Source organism: Epinephelus lanceolatus, chromosome 10, assembly GCF_041903045.1.
Source record: "Epinephelus lanceolatus isolate andai-2023 chromosome 10, ASM4190304v1, whole genome shotgun sequence".
NCBI lineage: Eukaryota > Metazoa > Chordata > Actinopteri > Perciformes > Serranidae > Epinephelus > Epinephelus lanceolatus.
In genome coordinates, this window is record NC_135743.1 from 11516052 (window position 1) to 11536886 (window position 20835).

A 20835-nucleotide genomic window follows, 5' to 3' on the forward strand; every position below is an offset into this window, starting at 1 on the left:
GTCAACTTGTTTCAACCCATTTCCATCTTTAGTCTGACAATGCGTCCACTTTAAAGCCGGATTTATACTTCTGCGTCAGCTCTACGCAGAGCCTACACCATAGCCTACGCACATGGCCTACGCCCCCTGGAGAGCATTTATACAGGTGCGGTAGTGTGTCTGTGTCACTCTGCAGTTACACCTCCAAAACACTAGTCAGCATCAGGGTTTCTGTGAAGTGCTGTAAAGTTAAGGTGATTCGAAACACACCCAAAACACACATTAAACACACACTAAACACACATTAAACATGGCTTAATAGAAACCATTTCAAACACAGGTACACAAATTGGCTTCACTATAACTCGCAGCACTCACAGACAAACACTTGTCTTTATCTGGACACATTATCCCAATAAATACAACATGCTAATGTTGTTAGCACGAGCCTATGGCGTTTTACATTGTATAAATTAGCCTAGCAGCCAGCGGACTTTTCCTCTACTCATATGAAGCCAGGGACAACAGCAACATTTAACAAAGGTATCGTTACAAAATTCGGCTCCATTACAACTCACAAGGTTCACTGACAAAACTGTCTTATACTAAGCACGTTTTCCAAACAAATATAACATGCTAACACTATTAGTACAAGCCTATGGCATTTTACATTGTATAACTTAGCCTAACAAATAGCAGATATTTCCTCTGCTGATATGATGCCAGGATAAATCACACACAAGATTTACAATGCTATTTTTGTGGAGGCTTTATTGTCTTCACAGTTTATTGTTTCTTATATGTGAAATTAAAGTAAATAAAAGCTTCATTTCCACTGAGGGAAATGGTTTCAGCTTATGAAAATAGACAGAAGGTCTGCGTCGCTGCGACGTGTAGATACATTTGTTAGGAGGTGCACATCAGCCTACGCCGTAGGGTACAGCGTCGATTCAACACAGGAGTGTAAATCTCACATAACCTATGTCCATGGGGGAGGGGGATTCAGTTTTCCCTTAAACAATCGCTAGAGACCAACCTATCCACCTGAATGGGTCTGCACCATTGGCACACCAGCATACACCTGTGGCGGCATCAGGTGGAAACATGGCCGGGCAGCAATGTAGGTTAAGGGGGTTTAAGGACAACTTCGGTATTTTTCAACCTGGGCCCTATTTCCCCATGTGTATGTGTGCATATGATTCATAGGTACAACTCGTTCTAAAATTGGTTCAGTATTGAGCCGCGAAACGAGCTAAAATGGTAATGGGGCCAAATGCGTCCGGTATAAAAGTGCTTTTTTTTGCCACTGACCGGTTCAGATCGCCAGTGCTATCTCTGTAAATAGCATGCTAACTTAGCCTTTCCCTTACCTCTGGGCTGTGTGATGTCACGAGCTTTGCTCCGCTGTATCTGTAGCTCTCTCTACTCATGGGACAGCCGTTTTCTTGAGGAAGAGGTGTTTCGGGATTGGATGTCTTCTCTTCTTCGGCTGGCAGTAGTCATCTTGGGAGAAGTGAGCACTGCAGACCCGATGGTCTGCAAGGCGCAGTGTCTGGACAGGAGTGTTAGCATCCATTTGTAGCACAACTAGCCACAACTTCAGCATCTCGCCGTCCAACAAAGGCAGCCTATGAAAGCTGTACGGGGTGTTGCGCAACATCCTGTTCTTGCGTTCGGTAAAAAGGACCGCCGTTTATTTGAGCACTCCAAAAACTCCGGTAACACTCCAGGGGGTAGCACGTAAAAGACTCCGTCCTCTGACTCTTCTAGCGTAACACACACTTCACACACACATACTCATTTACATTACCAAGCGGGGACACCCTCCCCCTCTCTGCTCCAACACTGACTGACAGCTGACTCCACTCATTCACACTCACCACTGCCCCAGGGCCGCTACCATATGCTATTTACAGAGATAGCACTGGTGATCTGAACCGGTCAGTGGCGAAAAAAAGTACTTTTATACCGGACGCATTTGCCCCCATTACCATTTTAGCTCGTTTCGCGGCTCAATACTGAACCAATTTTAGAACGAGTGGTACCCATGAATCATACGCACACATACACATGGGGAAATAGAGCCCAGGTTGAAAAATACTGAAGTTGTCCTTTAAAGTCCGAGTCCATGACAAAATGGAAGACTATTTTGAAAACAGACAATGCATGTAACAGGCTGAAGTTGACACGGCGTCCCAGAATGTCAACGTCACACCTCGATGTACAACATCCATGACCAAACCGAGATATGTGACGAGGTTGGAGAATGTGTTGACGTATACATCGCCATGACCACATGGCCCGTCCAAACAAATTAAGGTAGACTGATTAAACAGAGAACTGATGAATGTCAGGCTCAGGCTTAGATAAAATAACATTGTGGACATCACTGTCCATGCAGGCGATTATATGTCAACTAGGAACGCTACCGTGGCTTTCACCCTGCAGGCTGACACTGATGTTTGTTTTGTCAGCTGACAATTACGTGGCTGCTGCCGCTGGCTGGCAGCCTCTACTCCATTTGAACAGTTCTCCCAGCCCTGACCGTTACATGTTAAGCAGAGGATCAACGCACTGAAATGAAAACCAACCCAATCTTGGAAAACGTGTTAAGTATAAGACAGTTGTTTTTTCAGTGAACCTTGTGAGTTGCAATGGGAGCCGAATTTTTTAAATGTTAGCTTTGTTAAATGTTGCTGTTGTGCCTGGTTTCATATGAACAAAGGAAAAGTCCACTGCTGCCATGTAACAGTCAGGGCCAGGAGATCTAAAACAAACTACGATGTCTGGCGATATTGGGAGGACGTCAGTAGCAGCGTCTGTCTTGTTATTATGACTCTTGATTGGTTCTGGCACGCTGCTTGACAACAGCATTAGTCCTGCCCATGGTGCTGATTGGCTAATTGAGTCTCAGCACGGTGCTCATTGGTTGTTTTTTATTTTAACCGAGAAAGTGCTGTTTCATGTCACGATCCAGACGAATCAACTCGGACTTTGTGGCGTTTGAGGATTCAGAGGTCTGGACCCAGACAATACAGACGGCAGGACATCGTGCAGATGCCTGATAAATGATTATGTTTTGTAGTCAGTGATTTGTTCGCATCATCATTCTACAGTAAATATTGTTGATCTGTATTCCCTGCAGATACATGTGTGCGCGTGTTTGGGTGTGTGTGAGAGTGTGTATTTGCTGGTGGAAGGTGGTTGTCTTTATTTGGACACCTGTGTGACCAACACCAGTCACTGCCCCTGGAGATGGAAATGGATAGAGTGTGTGTGTGTGTGTTTAGGTGTGTGTGTTGGGGTCGGGTATGTGTGGTGGTTTTGTATGTGTCCATGTGTGTTAATGTGGTAGTTTGTGTTTCTATTGGTCCATTAAAGTGAACAACACAGGATGTCTGTCAGTTTGAAACATCGCAGGGGACAGAGTGTGTTATCCTGAGGCCCCAAAGGTATTTCCGTTTGTGTGTGTGTGTGTGTGTGTGTGTGTGTGTGTGTGTGTGTGTTGTGTGTGTGTATGTGTGTGAGTGGTGCACAGAGGCGTGACTGAGCCAGAGGCAAAGGAAGGTCACCTCACGTGCACGGCTCAGTGGAACAGCGCCTGGTGACTGTGCACGAGGAGCCAAGCACCAGCAGTCTCCCAAGGACAACAAAGTGCTTATCCAGGAGAAAAAAAAAGAAGAAGGCTGTAGAGCTCTCTGATCACACACACACACACACACACACACACACACACACACACACACACACCTCAGTACTCAGTATATGCTCATATGCATTAATATAAACAGAAAGAAGCCTCTTTACTCTTTATGCCTCACAGTATCTGTTACTGTGTCTCTGCCACTCACACATCTACAGCCATGTATCTGTCTTCATCCTGCTATTGAGACAAGTCATCTATCTGGGCTCTGTGTTCCTGCTGCAATGTCAACAACACGTTTGCTTTGCACATTTAATACAGTGAAATGATTTTAATGGAGCTTCATTACAGACTGTCGGAGGAATCTGTTGCACAGGCCCTTTTTCACAGAAGACCTTTTGACACGTCGCAGTCGGAGAAGCACAGGTGTGAATAATAAAATTAATGATGGCTGAATTCCATTTAGCGGCTTCAGTTTGAGGGTCCTGGTATTGTGCATGTTGGCTCACTGTCACTGTCATGGCTCGCTGGGACTCGAATGGGACTTGAATAGAACGGAGCCATTGTTAATGTTATTAGTAACACCTGTGCTTTTTCCTCCTATAGGTGCTGTGATGAAAGGTCTGTTGACTCGAGGCTACCAACTGTGTTTGCCTTTGTCGAGTTTTACCAGCACATCTCTTATTTTACTCTATTTATATTTATTTACAAAATCAAATGTAACAGAAAAAGACACATTTCTTGCATTGTTTTCTACATTTGAACAACCATTAATCTCTAAACTACATACACATGGCTTTACTTCCACAATCTCTGTGACATATAACTGCAACATCCTGGGAGCAGTGCGAGCTGAGGGATCTTTGCTGTATCACATACCCCTTTCTTTCACTCCTTGTGTGAATAAGGGCAAAAAAAATCCCCAGTACAGGAAGCTTACCCATAATAAAGTTCAGAGCCACTAGGTCAGAAGGTTTGAAGTTATAAAGCAGGTTTTGATGACCTGAGCAGTGCTGGGATCATGAGTCCAGGTCCCCTCAAACACTCTCCCACCTCAGCCCAGTCACCAGAAGAAAATGTTGGCATTGTATATTTCTGCAACTATAAATAAGTTAAATTTGTACATATCATATCACTGTTTTTAAAGTCATGGTGAGATGGAGGGGATTTTGGATGGTATGACACTGGCGAGACGCCTGCCAAGGTGCAGACCACTGCGGACTACTGTTCGAGACCAACAGATAACAAAACCGCTAGTCATTTAGCGAGTACAGTTTTTCAGCGCCCACATGTGGGTATTTTTAGGGGCAGGTCATTGTGTTTCCTGTGGCTTTCCAGCGCCCACGCATGGGTGTTTTAGTGGCCCCTCACTGTGTTCCCTACAGCCTTTTAGTGCCCACACATGGACATTTTTTGGGGGTTTGTCACTGTGTTTCCTACAGCTTTTGAGCAACCACACATAAATATTTTTTGGCGCCTGTCACTGTGTTTCCTACAACTTTTCAGCGCCCACACATAAATATGTTTAGGGGGCCGTCACTGTGTTTCCTACGGCTTTTCAGCAACTACACATGAATATTTTTAGGGGCCCGTCACTGTGTTTCCTACGGCTTTTCAGCAACTGCACATGAATATTTTTAGGGGCCCGTCACTGTGTTTCCTACGGCTTTTCAGCAACTGCACATGAATATTTTTAGGGGCCCGTCACTGTGTTTCCGACAGTTTTTCAGCAACTACACATGAATATTTTTAGGGGCCCGTCACTGTGTTTCCTACGGCTTTTCAGCAACTGCACATGAATATTTTTAGGGGCCCGTCACTGTGTTTCCTACGGCTTTTCAGCAACTGCACATGAATATTTTTAGGGGCCCGTCACTGTGTTTCCTACGGCTTTTCAGCAACTGCACATGAATATTTTTAGGGGCCCGTCACTGTGTTTCCTACGGCTTTTCAGCAACTACACATGAATATTTTTAGGGGCCTGTCACTGTGTTTCCGACGGTTTTTCAGCAACCACACATAAATATTTCTAGGCGCCCGTCACTGTGTTGCCTACGGCTTTTCAGTGCCCACACATGGTTATTTTTTAGTGACCTGTCGCTGTTTTTTCCAGCGTGGATAGTTCCACAAAAAGTGGTTGTTTTTTATCAAGAGCGCAGCTTTTCCAGCTAGGATTGTGCTCCCAAAGCCAGGTATTTTAAACCAAAACATGACTTTTTCTAACCATAACCAATTGTTTTTTTGTACCTAAACTTAACCACACGTTAATCACATCATTGTTGAAATGTAAAATTTTAAGATATCCGCTGCATAATAATTTGCAAATGTATGCAGAATGTAGAAATGCACAATGCCAACATTTTTTTCTGGCAATTGGGTTTTGGCATTTGTAGCATCAGCTCTCTCTTAACTTCAAATCCCGCTTCAAAACTCACCTCTTTCAAATAGCCAGTTCAGTTTGACTCCTGTCTGTCTTGCCACACACACCCAGTATTTACACAGAATTTTTTCACTATAAACTTGTTTTGCTGAATATTTATAATCTACTGACGCTTGGTGACCTTGAGTGTCATGAAAGGCACCTATAAATAAAATGTATTATTATAATCAGCCTGTAAAATATCCAACATCGGTTAGCTTTTTCTCTTTTCTAAACTTTGTGCAGGTACCTATAGCCAATGTTCGGATAAAATGACCTCAGCGTTGTCAGTGATAACAGGTCTTAAGACTCTAAATATATCTTGATAATATCTCATAATTGGACAGGAGGTCCAGCAAGTGCTCACAGTAAATGACGAAGATGTAACTGATTTCCCTTGTCTCACAATAATTCTATATCTTGTTAGCGTTGCCACCAAGCACCATAGTTTGTTTAAAAAAACAAAACGTATGCATTAGTAAAAGTCTCAGTCATACCACCCATGAAACATAGACCAAGGCTTTTAGGGATGCATTAAACGTCTCCACCTCCATACTCTTTTTCAGTAAGTATAGGTGTCATATAACAACTTTCTATTTCCGTGCGGAACCTTGTTTTGTACAGTAAGTGGAGCTGTCCATTGCCTGCAACCCTCTTCACTCTCCTCTCTGCCATCGGTGGTTCAGCTGTTGTTTCTCATTATAAAAACCACCTTATTGTGTTTCTTATTATCCCAAGCTGCTCCAAGCAACCAGTATACTGTGTGCATCAATGTGTGTGTGTGTGTGTGTGTGTGTGTGTGTGTGTGTGTATGTCTGTACAGTAGCTGCCAAATGGAGTCTTTATTTTGCCTCCAACCTTCTCCCTCTCTCTACTCAGGTGTTTGTCTCTTCTGTCCCCTCATTATAAAAACCACTTTACCCCCTTCTCCCCTCTCTCTTCTTCCCATCACTCTCTTTCTTCCCCCCCTTACTCCCCTTCCCCTCTTCTCTCAACCTCCTCTTCATCACTACCCTTCCCCCTCCTCCCCCTTTCTCTTTACCTTTCTCTCACTCATTATCCAACAGCTTGAAGCAACCAGTCAGCCATATGTGAGTGAAAACTGCCACCTCACACTGTTAGCTTGTATTATATCGAGGCTGCTCTGTGCCTTAAACTTTGCCCTAAACCTTTGGCTATTTCTGTTCTTTTTAAACAGTAAAACTAATTAAGCGAGCAGCTCGCAGCCAGCGTTCAACCATATGTGAATCTATCTCGTAACTCTACCTAAATTCCTGTTTGCCTTGAAATCTTTTCTATTGTGTGTGTGGTTTTTTTTTTTTATCTCAGTGTTACTAATTAGTGAAGGAGCTCGCCATCAGCCATGTGTGAAGCTTGTTTGGTAGCGTTGTTTGTACTGAAACTGTGTTGGCCACGAGCTATCTCTGTCCTGTCCCTCATTAAGGGATACCATTCTAAGTTGGGCATTTTTACATGTGATTTTTTTATTTTTATTTTTTACTTTTACTTTTACTACATCTTTCAATTTGTTGTTTTGGTTTTACAGCACAAAACTTGGTTCACACTGACCACTTTCATCACTTCTAATAAGCCCATTATACTGTATGCACTTGTATATCGCTTTTCTTGTCTTCCAACCACTCAAAGCTCTTTTACACTACGACTCACATTCATCCATTCACAAACACACACACTCATACACTGGTGGCCAAGGCTACCATACATGGTGCCACCTGCTCCTCAGTAACCCTTCACACGCACTCACACTCCAATGAAACAGCCATCAGGAGCAATTTGGGGTTCAGTATCTTGCCCAAGGATACTGAAACATGCGGACTGGACTGAAGGAGCCGTGGATCAAACCGCCAATCTTATGATTAGTGGACGACCTGCTCTACCCCCTGAGCCACAGCCATTCACACATAAACACAATTAGCAACTAGCTGGTGAACAAAGGTTTAGCGATTAATGCGGCACATATGATGACAAAATATGCTTATATACAGTGTCACTTTACAAACAAATGAAATGTACAGATTTAATGTATCCATGGTTTGCCAAAATGTACAAAGCCAACATTTTCTGCTGGTGATGGATAATGGTCCTTTATGTACTTCAAAACACAATTGTGGCCGCTCTCAGTCGATCACTTAGAACATGTAGAAGACAACAGGCTTCTATCATTGATTGATCTTTAATTCAGATTTGACGGTTTGTCCTCTGACAGTCACTCAAGTGAAACTGTCATTCAGTTCACTTCGACGCAGGTTAACAAGATGATTCTATTTCTTAAACAAGCAAGTCAGCAGTCTTTGTAAAAGTCCTCTCCACAACGATGACAACGCTATAATTCACTTCCTGTGTCCCAGAGGGTCAAGCGTGACTCGATCCAATCAGAAACCATGCCAATTAGACGCCTCAACTGGCACTTAATTACCACTCTGAAGAGGCTGATGGGCCATTAATTAGCAGGACATTAACGGGACTGATTGTTCATTAACAGCAGAGCATATTAGAGGAGATAAGACCCGATTGTAATGGACTCTGGTGGAGGAGAGAAAGGCTGAAGCTGTCTCCAATAGAATTAGATGACCTGGTACAGCAGTCAACTCTGGGATAATAATGTTAACAATGGCCATTAAAGGGGAATACCACTTACTTTTAATGTTGGAGTATGTCACTCATATGGCCGAGGTCTGTATTAGTGCGTGTTACCCCCTTGTAGTTAGGAGAGACACATCATCTCAACAAGCAGTTGCAGGGTGTTGAAGGTAGCTAATTACCTCAACATAGCAGAGTGGGGTTGCAAACACAACAGATCCATTGTCACTATACTGGAGTTAGGAGAAGGTCATCTGGGCCATTTTGCTTTGAGAAGCATAACAAGAATATTTCAACTTGTTTCTGGTGGCAAAAACACTCAAAAATCAGTGTCTTTATCCTAAAACAGGAGAGAGTAAGGTAGGTGCTGCACTAGAATAAAAATATACTTAACAGAGCTTCTTCATGGTGGGCATTTTGACAGGTCATGATAAGAAACAAACAGCTGGATTTAATAACATTAAAGGTGGCTGCGTTCCATTTAGGGGAGGCCCTGACATTGTGCATGCTGGCTCACTGGAGTAGCCAGTATCATCCCACTGCAGAGCCAGAGAGTTTTTTGCAGAGCCGTTTAAGACGTACGCAAGTTTCAGAGCCACCGTTTTAGACATGTGTATGCACGAAAATCAGAGCCACCATTTTGGACATGCAACGTTCAACTAGCTAGCTATACCAGCACTAGCTAGTGTCTGCGTATCAATTCCCTGGTCATAACAGAATATAGTAACTTCAAATACTGCTCATTTTAGAAGGACTACCGCAAGAAAACGTCAATGACAATTAACAGACAATAAATCGTTTGTTTCTGGCTGACAGCATTAGCTAGTGGAGCTTGCACGCTAGCTAAGTTAGCTGACAAATTGTCTATTTTCATTTCAAAATGTAGATTAAAAATATTCCCAACTGTTGATGTCGAGGGTTAATGTTAGAATTGATGGTCAGGAGGGTAGGGGCATGAAACCCCTGCAATTAAAAACGGCTCCACATCCAGGGTGGACAGTGTGTGGACACTGGAGGAAAGTACACAGAACTCGCCAACATCCCACCCTTCCTCTGGTTCTTCTAGCGGCGGAGTATATCTGTATATATGTATATAAATGTTATATTTCAAGTTGTGGTGTACACATGTAGAACCAAAAAGGGCGACAGTTGGGAGCATCACACTCACACCCACCAGGGGGCGGGTCGACACTGAGATTAAAGGTTTGGTTTTGGCCGTGCTGATCTATCTTGGCCCGGTCTGTGTCAGTCCGCTGTAGAGGTTCCCTGGGGAAGGAATGTTCTAACATCTCTGACTCTTCATTTCACGCTTCATTTACCATCACACTCTCCCAAAACACTAACTGTGCATCTGAGTGTGTGTGCGTGTGAGTGTGTGCTTGAGGTCATTTTTTCTCTCCATATATATGTATATGCTTTGTCTCACTCTTCCTCTTACAAAAGCAAAAACACATATACATATGCAGACACAAAGTACACACAGACACACACGTGCTAAAAAGGTAAATGATGGTGAACGGGAGACCAGCTCATATCTGCTGGAGTCAATAGGTACTGTGCTGTTCTCCAAGGGCAAGCAGAGCGTAAGGCAGAATGGACCAGAGCTCTTATGCGCAGTGATATGGATGGATGAAAGGCTTTAACACACACACACACACACACACACACACACACACACACACACACACACACACACACAACACTAAGCCTGTAACTGTTGTTTTACTTCTAAAGTCAATGCAATTACCTCTTTCCTCTCTCTGCGGTGTATCCAATGTATGAATATAGCTAGGAGACATGCAGTAAATGTGTGTGTGTGTGTGTGTGTGTGTGTGAAGGGGGAGTAGTTATTGGACACACTGTAGCTCATAAAGCCTTTGCAGTATCAATATAAACTTTCTCTACAGCTACAGGGTAGAGGATTTTACAGCAAGTCGGTGCTTTTTATTTTCATTTTGCAAAAAATAAAAAGCTTTTATTTTTGCAATATACAAAAAAGAAAAATGGTCGTGATACTCCCGTTTATGTGCCAATGTATAGATTTATGTACAATACAATGGTCTAAAAATCAGTGTTATACACTCCCAGGGGAAACAGAACATTTACAAGTTCATTCAAAGTCATCCAAGATTATTTTTCCACTCGGCGGTTGAAATTCACACAACAGCCATCAGACAGTTAATTGGATTTTGGAGCTGAGGTGGTGATAAAATTTCAAGTCTGAGACACAGGTTCAAAGATACACACAAACACACACACACATACTCACACCCTTAAGCACAGTGAGGCATTGAGTTGCATCACCAGCAGCAGTGTGAATGGATGGGTGCAATCATTACACTCACACAAACACACCATGGGTAGGTAGGTATGAATAGATGGTCTGTCTCGTATTGGTGAGATTGGTTCCATCTGTTGTGGAGAGGGTTGCAGGGTCACATCCCTCCTATTACATCTCTCTCTGTCCAGTGACACTTCATTCACCTGAATGTAGCACTGCAATGGATGGAGCTAATCTGAGCAACAGAGAGATAGGAAGGCAAGTAAAAGTAGATAGATAGATAGATAGATAGATAGATAGATAGATAGATAGATAGATAGATAGATAGTTTATGTTGCGATGATGCTGTGGTTAATGTGTGGATACGTTCAGGCACAAAAACCACTTAGTTCAGGTTAGAAAAATATGTTTTCAGCTTTGGTAGCTAAAAACACAGCCAGAAATGTCTCGACCTTTTGTTAAAAAAACACCCGCATTTGTTGCAACATGCACAGATGTTTTGACTTTAAAACAAAACAGGTTTGCGCAGTACAATCATGGCTGGAAATGTCCCAACCTCTCATCAGAAAATACCCACTTTTGTTGCTACAAACATGGCTGGAAATGTCCCGAACTCTTATTAAAAAATACCAGCTTTTGTCGTTACAAACATGCCTGGAAATGTCCCTACCTCTGTTTAAAAAATACCCACTTTCATCACTACAAACACGGGTGGAAATGTCCTGACCTCTCATCAGAAAATACCCACTTTTGTTGCTACAAACACAGTTGCAAATGTCCCGGACTCTTACCAAAAAATACCAGCTTTTGTCGTTACAAACATGCCTGGAAAGGTCCCTATCTCTCGTCAAAAAATACCCACTTTCGTCACTACAAACATGGGTGGAAATGTCCTGACCTCTCATCAAAAAATACCTGCTTTTGTCACTACAAATAAGTCTGGAAATGTCCTGACCTCTCATCAGAAAATACCCACTTTTGTTGCTACAAACACAGTTGCAAATGTCCCGGACTCTTATCAAAAAATACCAGCTTTTGTCGTTACAAACATGCCTGGAAATGTCCCTACCTCTGTTTAAAAAATACCCACTTTCGTCACTACAAACACAGGTGGAAATGTCCTGACCTCTCATCAGAAAATACCTGCTTTTGTTGCTACAAACATGGCTGGAAATGTCCTGACCTCCCGTCAAAAAATACCAGCTTTTGTCATTACAAACATGGCTGGAAATGTCCCAACCTTTCATTAAATTATACCCATTTTGTGGCTATAATTTTTATTAGGATAAATACCCTGTCTGGTTGATATAAACATAACTGTAAATGTCCTGACTTTTCATTAAGAAATACCTGCTTTTTTTTGCCAAGCCCATATACAGTACAGGCCAAAAGTTTGGACACACCTTCTCATTCAGTGCGTTTTCTTTATTTTCATGACTATTTACATTGTAGATTCTCACTGAAGGCATCAAAACTATGAATGAACACATGTGGAGTTATGTACTTAACAAAAAAAGGTGAAATAACTGAAAACATGTTTTATATTCTAGTTTCTTCAAAATAGCCACCCTTTGCTCTGATTACTGCTTTGCACACTCTTGGCATTCTCTCCATGAGCTTCAAGAGGTAGTCACCTGAAATGGTTTCCACTTCACAGGTGTGCCTTATCAGGGTTAATTAGTGGAATTTCTTGCTTTATCAATGGGGTTGGGACCATCAGTTGTGTTGTGCAGAAGTCAGGTTAATACACAGCCGACAGCCCTATTGGACAACTGTTAAAATTCATATTATGGCAAGAACCAATCAGCTAACTAAAGAAAAACGAGTGGCCATCATTACTTTAAGAAATGAAGGTCAGTCAGTCTGGAAAATTGCAAAAACTTTAAATGTGTCCCCAAGTGGAGTCGCAAAAACCATCAAGCGCTACAACGAAACTGGCACACATGAGGACCGACCCAGGAAAGGAAGACCAAGAGTCACCTCTGCTTCTGAGGATAAGTTCATCCGAGTCACCAGCCTCAGAAATCGCAAGTTAACAGCAGCTCAGATCAGAGACCAGATGAATGCCACACAGAGTTCTAGCAGCAGACCCATCTCTAGAACAACTGTAAAGAGGAGACTGCGCGAATCAGGCCTTCATGGTCAAATAGCTGCTAGGAAACCACTGCTAAGGAGAGGCAACAAGCAGAAGAGATTTGTTTGGGCCAAGAAACACAAGGAATGGACATTAGACCAGTGGAAATCTGTGCTTTGGTCTGATGAGTCCAAATTTGAGATCTTTGCTTCCAACCGCCGTGTCTTTGTGAGACGCAGAAAAGGTGAATGGATGGATTCCACATGCCTGGTTCCCACTGTGAAGCATGGAGGAGGAGGTGTGATGGTGTGGGGGTGTTTTGCTGGTGACACTGTTGGGGATTTATTCAAAATTGAAGGCACACTGAACCAGCATGGCTACCACAGCATCCTGCAGCGACATGCCATCCCATCCGGTTTGCGTTTAGTTGGACGATCATTTATTTTTCAACAGGACAATGACCCCAAACACACCTCCAGGCTGTGTAAGGGCTATTTGACCAAGAAGGAGAGTGATGGAGTGCTGCGGCAGATGACCTGGCCTCCACAGTCACCGGACCTGAACCCAATCGAGATGGTTTGGGGTGAGCTGGACCGCAGAGTGAAGGCAAAGGGGCCAACAAGTGCTAAACACCTCTGGGAACTCCTTCAATTCTGTTGGAAAACCATTTCAGGTGACTACCTCTTGAAGCTCATCCAGAGAATGCCAAGAGTGTGCAAAGCAGTAATCAGAGCAAAGGGTGGCTATTTTGAAGAAACTAGAATATAAAACATGTTTTCAGTTATTTCACCTTTTTTTGTTAAGTACATAACTCCACATGTGTTCATTCATAGTTTTGATGCCTTCAGTGAGAATCTACAATGTAAATAGTCATGAAAATAAAGAAAACGCATTGAATGAGAAGGTGTGTCCAAACTTTTGGCCTGTACTGTACATGTAGCCTAAATCATCTTAGAAATGTTCATCTTTGCAGAAACATGAAATGCCAACATTTTATTCTGGCAGGTGAGCTGCACATACTGTACATTTCACTCTATTATATAGGGAGAGAGTTTCAGGCTAGATCCCATTTATAAACCTGGCAGTTTAATGTTGCCTTGCTACAGTAGGTGGCAAGATTACTATTCTGAAAGATGTAGCTTATAAATTTGTAATCATTTAATACAATCAATAAAACTGCTTGTAAAAGCATTTAAACTGGCCATTTACTGTAGTCATTGTACAAATCTAAAGTGAATGTAATATCCTGTTGCTAGACATGAGGGTATTAGCCCCAGGCTACATGTGGTTTCAGAATAACAACATAAAAGTGCCAGAAACCCCACTTCCTAGACCTCAAACAGGCTTAGATGAAAGTCAACAGATAATGTAATAGCCATTGTGTTTTTTTCTACAGGCACAGCATGCAGCTTCTACACATACAAACAGGCCTGAACCAGTACCTCCATGTCTACTCTCTAAAGAAACAGTAGGCTCAGCAAATGGATGAGGGCGGGGGATGACACAGACATACAAGGAGAGAGACGGATAGACAGAGTAAGATGGACTGACAGAAGTGTTATCAATCAAAGACCAAAGCAGAGTGCTAATCCTACAGCCAACAGAGATAGAGCAGGAGCCAGGTGAGGAGGCAGAAGACAGGATAGGTGAGGAGGGGAGATAGGAACAGGACAGGAAAATGGAGAGAGGGAGAAAGACAGAGAGGAGACGGTGAATGTGGCCCATTGAAGGACAATCATTGTCTATCAACATGAAGAATTACCTTTCTCGCTGTCCCTTATGCCCACACGTGAGTGCACATACACACACGGGGGAACAAGCTGACCTGTGAGGGAACACTGATTGAATCTTCAGTGGGATTAACAGGGATTTAGCCCAGTGTAATGATATCTGAATGAGTTGATTAGCTATCTGATGACACTTTGCTGTTTGACCTCTACAGCCCAATAACAACTGGTAACTCCTTCGCTGAGGCTGCATTCAAACGGTGAGAGACAGAAAACTCATATGGAACTCCTTGAGGCAGCGAAATGAACCATGAAACTGTGTCACTGTGTGTGCAGCCGTGGCATGATCAGTTATGGTTATAGATCAGTTTTCATGTGGTTTGTCCCTGTTAAGATGGGGACAAATCACACAAGCAGTGACAGAGTACAACCATGAAGGTGGCGAAGGGCAAAAGCTTCCCAAGAAGGCAAAAGTACAAAAACAAATATAGCTACGAGGCGTGATTTAAGACGGCCACACACATGAGAAAATTGTGATGATGTTAAAGGGGGAAATAGCTGCTTCAGAATCACTGGTGCTCCACCTCTTAATACAGTTCAATGATTGGACTATTTCTTGACAAGGCACAGTAAAATCCAGTAGCCTCTGCTGGTTGCCTGGAAGATTCACAGTGACAGTCCAAAGTAAGCGTATTTTTCAAAATAGGAAAATATTTCCTTTAATGGAAAAAGAAAACAACTTCTTCATGATAGTAAAAAATTGCTGTATTAATAATAAACCAACTGTGAGACCATAAAGATGGTGAAAATGGTAGTGTACTGCATGCAATACATTTCGAGTAGACTGTCAACCAAAAGTTTAAAGCTGGAGTAGGAGACTTTTACAAATGCGATAGGGAACGCTTTCTTTATTTCGCATAATACTGAAGTTGTGATGTCTGTGGCAACTTTCCCGCGCTGACGCAATGGAAGTGATGCATTTTATGTCAACCAGCCAGAGCTTAAGAAGGCAGGAAGAGAGGAGAGACCATCAGGAAGGAGCAGCAGCGTAGAGTATGACCACAGCTATAGTGGAAAATCCTAACTGTTTGTTCAAACCAACAGTGACCAGAGCTTCCAAAATAGTGGAAGTCATTCATTTTCAATTGGGCCACCTGGTCGTCAGCCGCGTGTCTTGGGCGACCAAAGCAACCGGAGTGGGGATTTAAAACTCGTTTAACTTTATGAGCTCTGATGCGGTTCAGCGACAACCAATCAGAATGCTGACATGCTTTGATGAAGCGGGTCCCAGAGAACAGGCCATGTAACTTTGGTTCCTACAGCACACTTGTTCCGCCAACGGATATCGAGAAGTTGATTACTTGCGTTCACGCCCACTCCGTCCTTTATAATGTGTCGCTGTTCGGTTACAGAGACCAAAATAAAAAGAATGAGGCTTGGGACCGTGTCGCAGACGTAGTTGGTTGGCCTGGTGAGTTTTAAAGTGTGTAATGTTCGTAATAGAGGAGAGAATTGCAGGCTAATATTGCGACATAGCATGCAAGTCTTCCTTGCTTGGTTTGAATGGGATGACATACCAAACATATTTTTCTGTAGGCCAACTATGAGCTTTTTGACTCGACAACAGCAAGCAGCAACTACACTGCTTTCAAGCCAGTAGTCTGCTTTGCGGCTCCTTTAAATTGACAAGCACGATTGAATGTTCGGATGATTCACGCGATGAGCGACTAGAGCGACCAAAGCTGCCACAAGTATTTTTGACAGTCGTGCTTCTTGGGCGTCCGCGAGAGACTTTATCTCTTTGGAAGCTTCTGGTTTGAACGTACAGTAAGAAAAGTCCTAGAATTTTTTCTGGGGTGGATGCTCCTACAGTTGATAACTTTTATTAAAATGTCAGTCAGGAGGAAACTCGTTTCGGCTGCTTGTATCCGCAACCTCATTCTTTCGGTCATTCTTTCAGACTATATATAGTCTGAACAAGTTAAAACAAAGTGAATTATGAAGTGTAAGCAGTCCTTGCTGTAAGACATCCATAAACTGAATCCAGAAATTAAAGAGATGTTCATTACCTGGTGTGTGTTTAATACCAGCTGTGATCTAAAGACATAGCGTGGCGGTGCGGGAAGAGTCCTTCTGTCGTCTCCAGGCAGAGCTGTTGTTCAGAACTTGATTTAGATTTCAGCTGCTCTCCTCCCATCTCTAACACAGGGGTTATGTGAGGATTGTGGAGAGCGGAATTTGAGAGCACTTGGAGCTTTGCCCCTTTGTTCACATCTACCTGCACATTGCCATTTGCTGCAAAAAGTGGATGTGACTGCTGTGACAGTTGGTTTCAGGAAGGAAGTTACAAAGTAGATTTTTTTCCTTCACTTTTAAACCATCTGAACAACATTTCAGTGGAAGTATTCTTTAATTCTCACACATGTCTGTGTCTGGAGATCAACTTCTGCTGCTTGTTTGTGCACAGTTATGTTGGAAGATGATTGTTAAATGAATGTGATCAGTCCACATGTGCCTAAAGCCGATCACAGTCTTTAGCGAAGTGCTCAGTGTCATGTTGTTGAAGCTACCGCAGAACTTCCACCATAAACACTGTAGCAAAATAGTTTAAATGGTGAAGCAGCATCCAACAATTTCAGTCTGTTGTGTCTTTGTTAACAGGGAGTAAAGTTCGCTGTGCGACTTCTGCTGTGCCAATAGGTCAAAAACATAAATATGAAAGTTCCCCTGCTGGCTCAGCAGGCACCAGAGTTGGTCTATCGATCAGCTCACCAGAGCTGGTGGTGCAGTCCATTTTTCTGACTTGACATTTGAGGGTAGTTCTCATGAATTTTTCTCATATATTTTGAGAGTTAAGACACGTCAGATGAGTACTGCATCACGTCGTCTATCAACTTTTACCCAACTTGTTGTAAAATCCTCGTCCTCATGTCCGTACAGTCGTGACAGCTTCTCCCTGGATGTGATGGCGCGCTGAGTCATGTTGGACAATGATGTCATGGATCTGATCTGCTCATTTAATTTCAGCTAAATCAAATGTGCTTCATATATCCTTGTCCACCAAATACCAGACGTTAGATATGTTGATGATGGTGCTTTGGTTGCTGTGTGTGTGTATAGTCAATACCTTCGGTGTCAGAGGAGAAAATCAGTCCTGTAAAAACTGCATGTACTGGGAAGTGAAATAAACGGTATAATTAGTGTCTGTAGGCATTATATAGCACAGATGCCATCTCCATCATCACTAAAATGTGTCAGTGACAAAAACCCGAGGGCAGACAGGACCTAAATGAGCACCAAGATGACATTAGTTCACAGAGTGCATCTCCCCAGTGTCGGAGAAACTTGCCTCCAGAAGTTCAGCAAAGTATACATGGGAAAAGAAAATCTACGGAGGAGTAACTCGTCGCAAAGTGCGTGTGTGTGTGTGTGTATGCGGTCTCTGAGAACACACATCCTGTGTAATGCAGCAGGTGCCAAATCCTCCATCAAGGGAAGATGAGACATTTTATGCACACCACAATCAATTTCTTAATGATGGTTATTATAGGATTGAACTGTAGTCCTAAATTGCTTACATCCATTTCTGTTTCCGTGCTAAAATTAATAACGATCATAATGATTCAGTCATCAGCCTGTTTAAATCAGTGTGCTCGTGTTTTTATTATGGTTTATCATGGATGCTATATATCACCTTTATGAAAGGTTGGGGGGGGGGGGGGGGGGGGGGGGGGGGTATGTGTATTACAGTATGTGTATTAATTACATCATCACTTGCTGACCCAGCTCACTTGATTTATGATGTCTTTTAGAAGTTGTTAGTATTTATCAGTCACCTGCTCATGTGTGGCGGGTAGTCAGAGCTCTGACTGAATATATTTGTATTCTCCTGCATCATTACAGGTGGATAAATCCCAGACTTTGCTCAGATATTGGACACACTAATGTGACCTGGGTGACTCACTCTGGGACTGGGACGCCGAAGCCACTCAGCAAGGTTGGATGGAAGAACAAGCAGAGCTGTGGCGCACCCTGGTGGTGACAGAGTGTGACTGAAAAGACAGGTGCACCTGCAGGATTTATTGTCTGCCTCATGAGTGGAAATGGCTCATATAATGCAGGTTAGTCTGTATTTATCATTTTGGAGTTGATACACTCAGTTAAAGCTACAGTGGGTATCTTTTATGAAAATAACTTGCATTTGAATCCACCGCAGCTGTTTGAAAACAACCGATCAGACCTGCAGTCAAACTGATCAAATATGAATCATGATTCTGTTACTGCATTGCCTATTTCTCCCCTCAAATGTTTTCAGAAACATATTTTAGTGTACTGTTTAGCTGTGAAATGAGTCAGTTTGCTCCGGCCAGTGGATGGTGCTGTGTTTTGGCTCGACTGTTTTCAACATGGCAGTCCGATCACAAAGTTTTCATTTTACAGAGCACTTTACATGGAGCCAAAATGAATACAGAATTATGTAAAGTGTTTTCCGACTTTCTTAGCATCTGTTTATGAGTTGTAAGAAAACATAAATCATCTTTTAAAGCCTTGACACACCAAGCCAACGGTCGGCGTCTGCAGCCCTCGTCGGTGCAGTGTGTCCCTCATGTTTTTTTCTGCCAGTTCATTCAGTTAAATCGGCGTCTGTTCCGTGCAGTGTGTCCTGCACCATGTCAGCTTTTTTTCTGCCAATTCACCATGTTGAATCAGTAACCGCCACTCCAAATCCCGTCACTGAATGAAATCACTCTGATTGGCAACTCAGCTCAAACGAGAACAGAAGTGAGGATTGTAAACAAAGAGCTAAAGTCAAGAGGCAGTGAGACCAAAACAAACTTGTTACATAAGATGAGATTGTTTTCTTTAGCCATTAAGGTCTTTAGCAGAAATGCTTTGTGATGGTTTGTGTTATTGTTCACTTGTGTACGGTAAATATGTTCTGTTCTTTCAGAATTGGATTGTGTTGTTAATGTGCTAACTGGCTAACGAGTGTCAAGATGGTCTTTCTGCGTCCCTTTTTCTTTGACAAATACAGACGAACGCAGCCTGCTGGTGTGGAGAGTTATTTCCTCTGATGCAGGTGCAGAACGTACGTGCTGGTTGGCTGTTGGCTGTAGTCTTTGCAATGTATTCATGTGACACTTTTTTGGCTGAGACATGACAACGTGAGGCGACAGAGCAGGGGTCTTCATGGCAGCTAGTTCACTGAAATCAGTGTGGAGTAGATGTTACACAGTGTAAGCTAGCTTTGCCTTTGTAAAGTAGCAAGGCAAGCCAATCGCTAACTAACACACAAAACTTAGATGGCTGTCAGAGATGTCAGAGATATGATCACATCACTTCACTACAAGACAGCCCTCTATACATCTTTCCTAACCCTTACCACAGTGTGTCTGCAGCTACTTGCGTTATCCCGTCTGAGGTGTAACAGGTGTTCCACATGTTTTATTTCTCAATTGCTTGCTTGCTAGTAAAGAGGATTAGTGTATCATTACAGATAGAAAACGCCAATTTGGTTTCAGCGTACAAAGTCACGCCCGTAATTTACCCAAGTCATCATGGGGGTGAGGAATAAGGTGGATAAAAGTTAACAACTGCAGCTTTATTGTGATAAATATTCATATAGATACTCGTACAAGGCAAATATAGCACAGGTTTATATCACCACACTTTAGGGGACTTGTCATAATAACGTTCAAATCCTAACCCTCAGCCCTAAACACAAACAGACTTTGTTGGACATACAGCGAAGATGCCCCAAAACACACACACACACATACACATGCAGACACACTCTAGCGGGTCGTGTGCTTAGGTAGCAGAAAGCCCTGGCACCGTTCATTAATCACTGTGTTGAGGTTTTGATGCCACAGCAGGAATGGAAATGCTGGTCCGACTCTCATAGATATACTATACTGCCTTCATCAGCTTCAACAAAGTCCAGAGCTGGGAGAGGTAACACTCGGGCATGAGGCAAGACTGGTCATCTTCAGAAATACTGATATGTTTGTATTTCTGGAACATGTCACCCACTGAGACAGCGTCACTCATTTATGTGATTTTAATAGCTTTTGGGCGACACTGGGATCTTATGGCACCATATTACTCTTT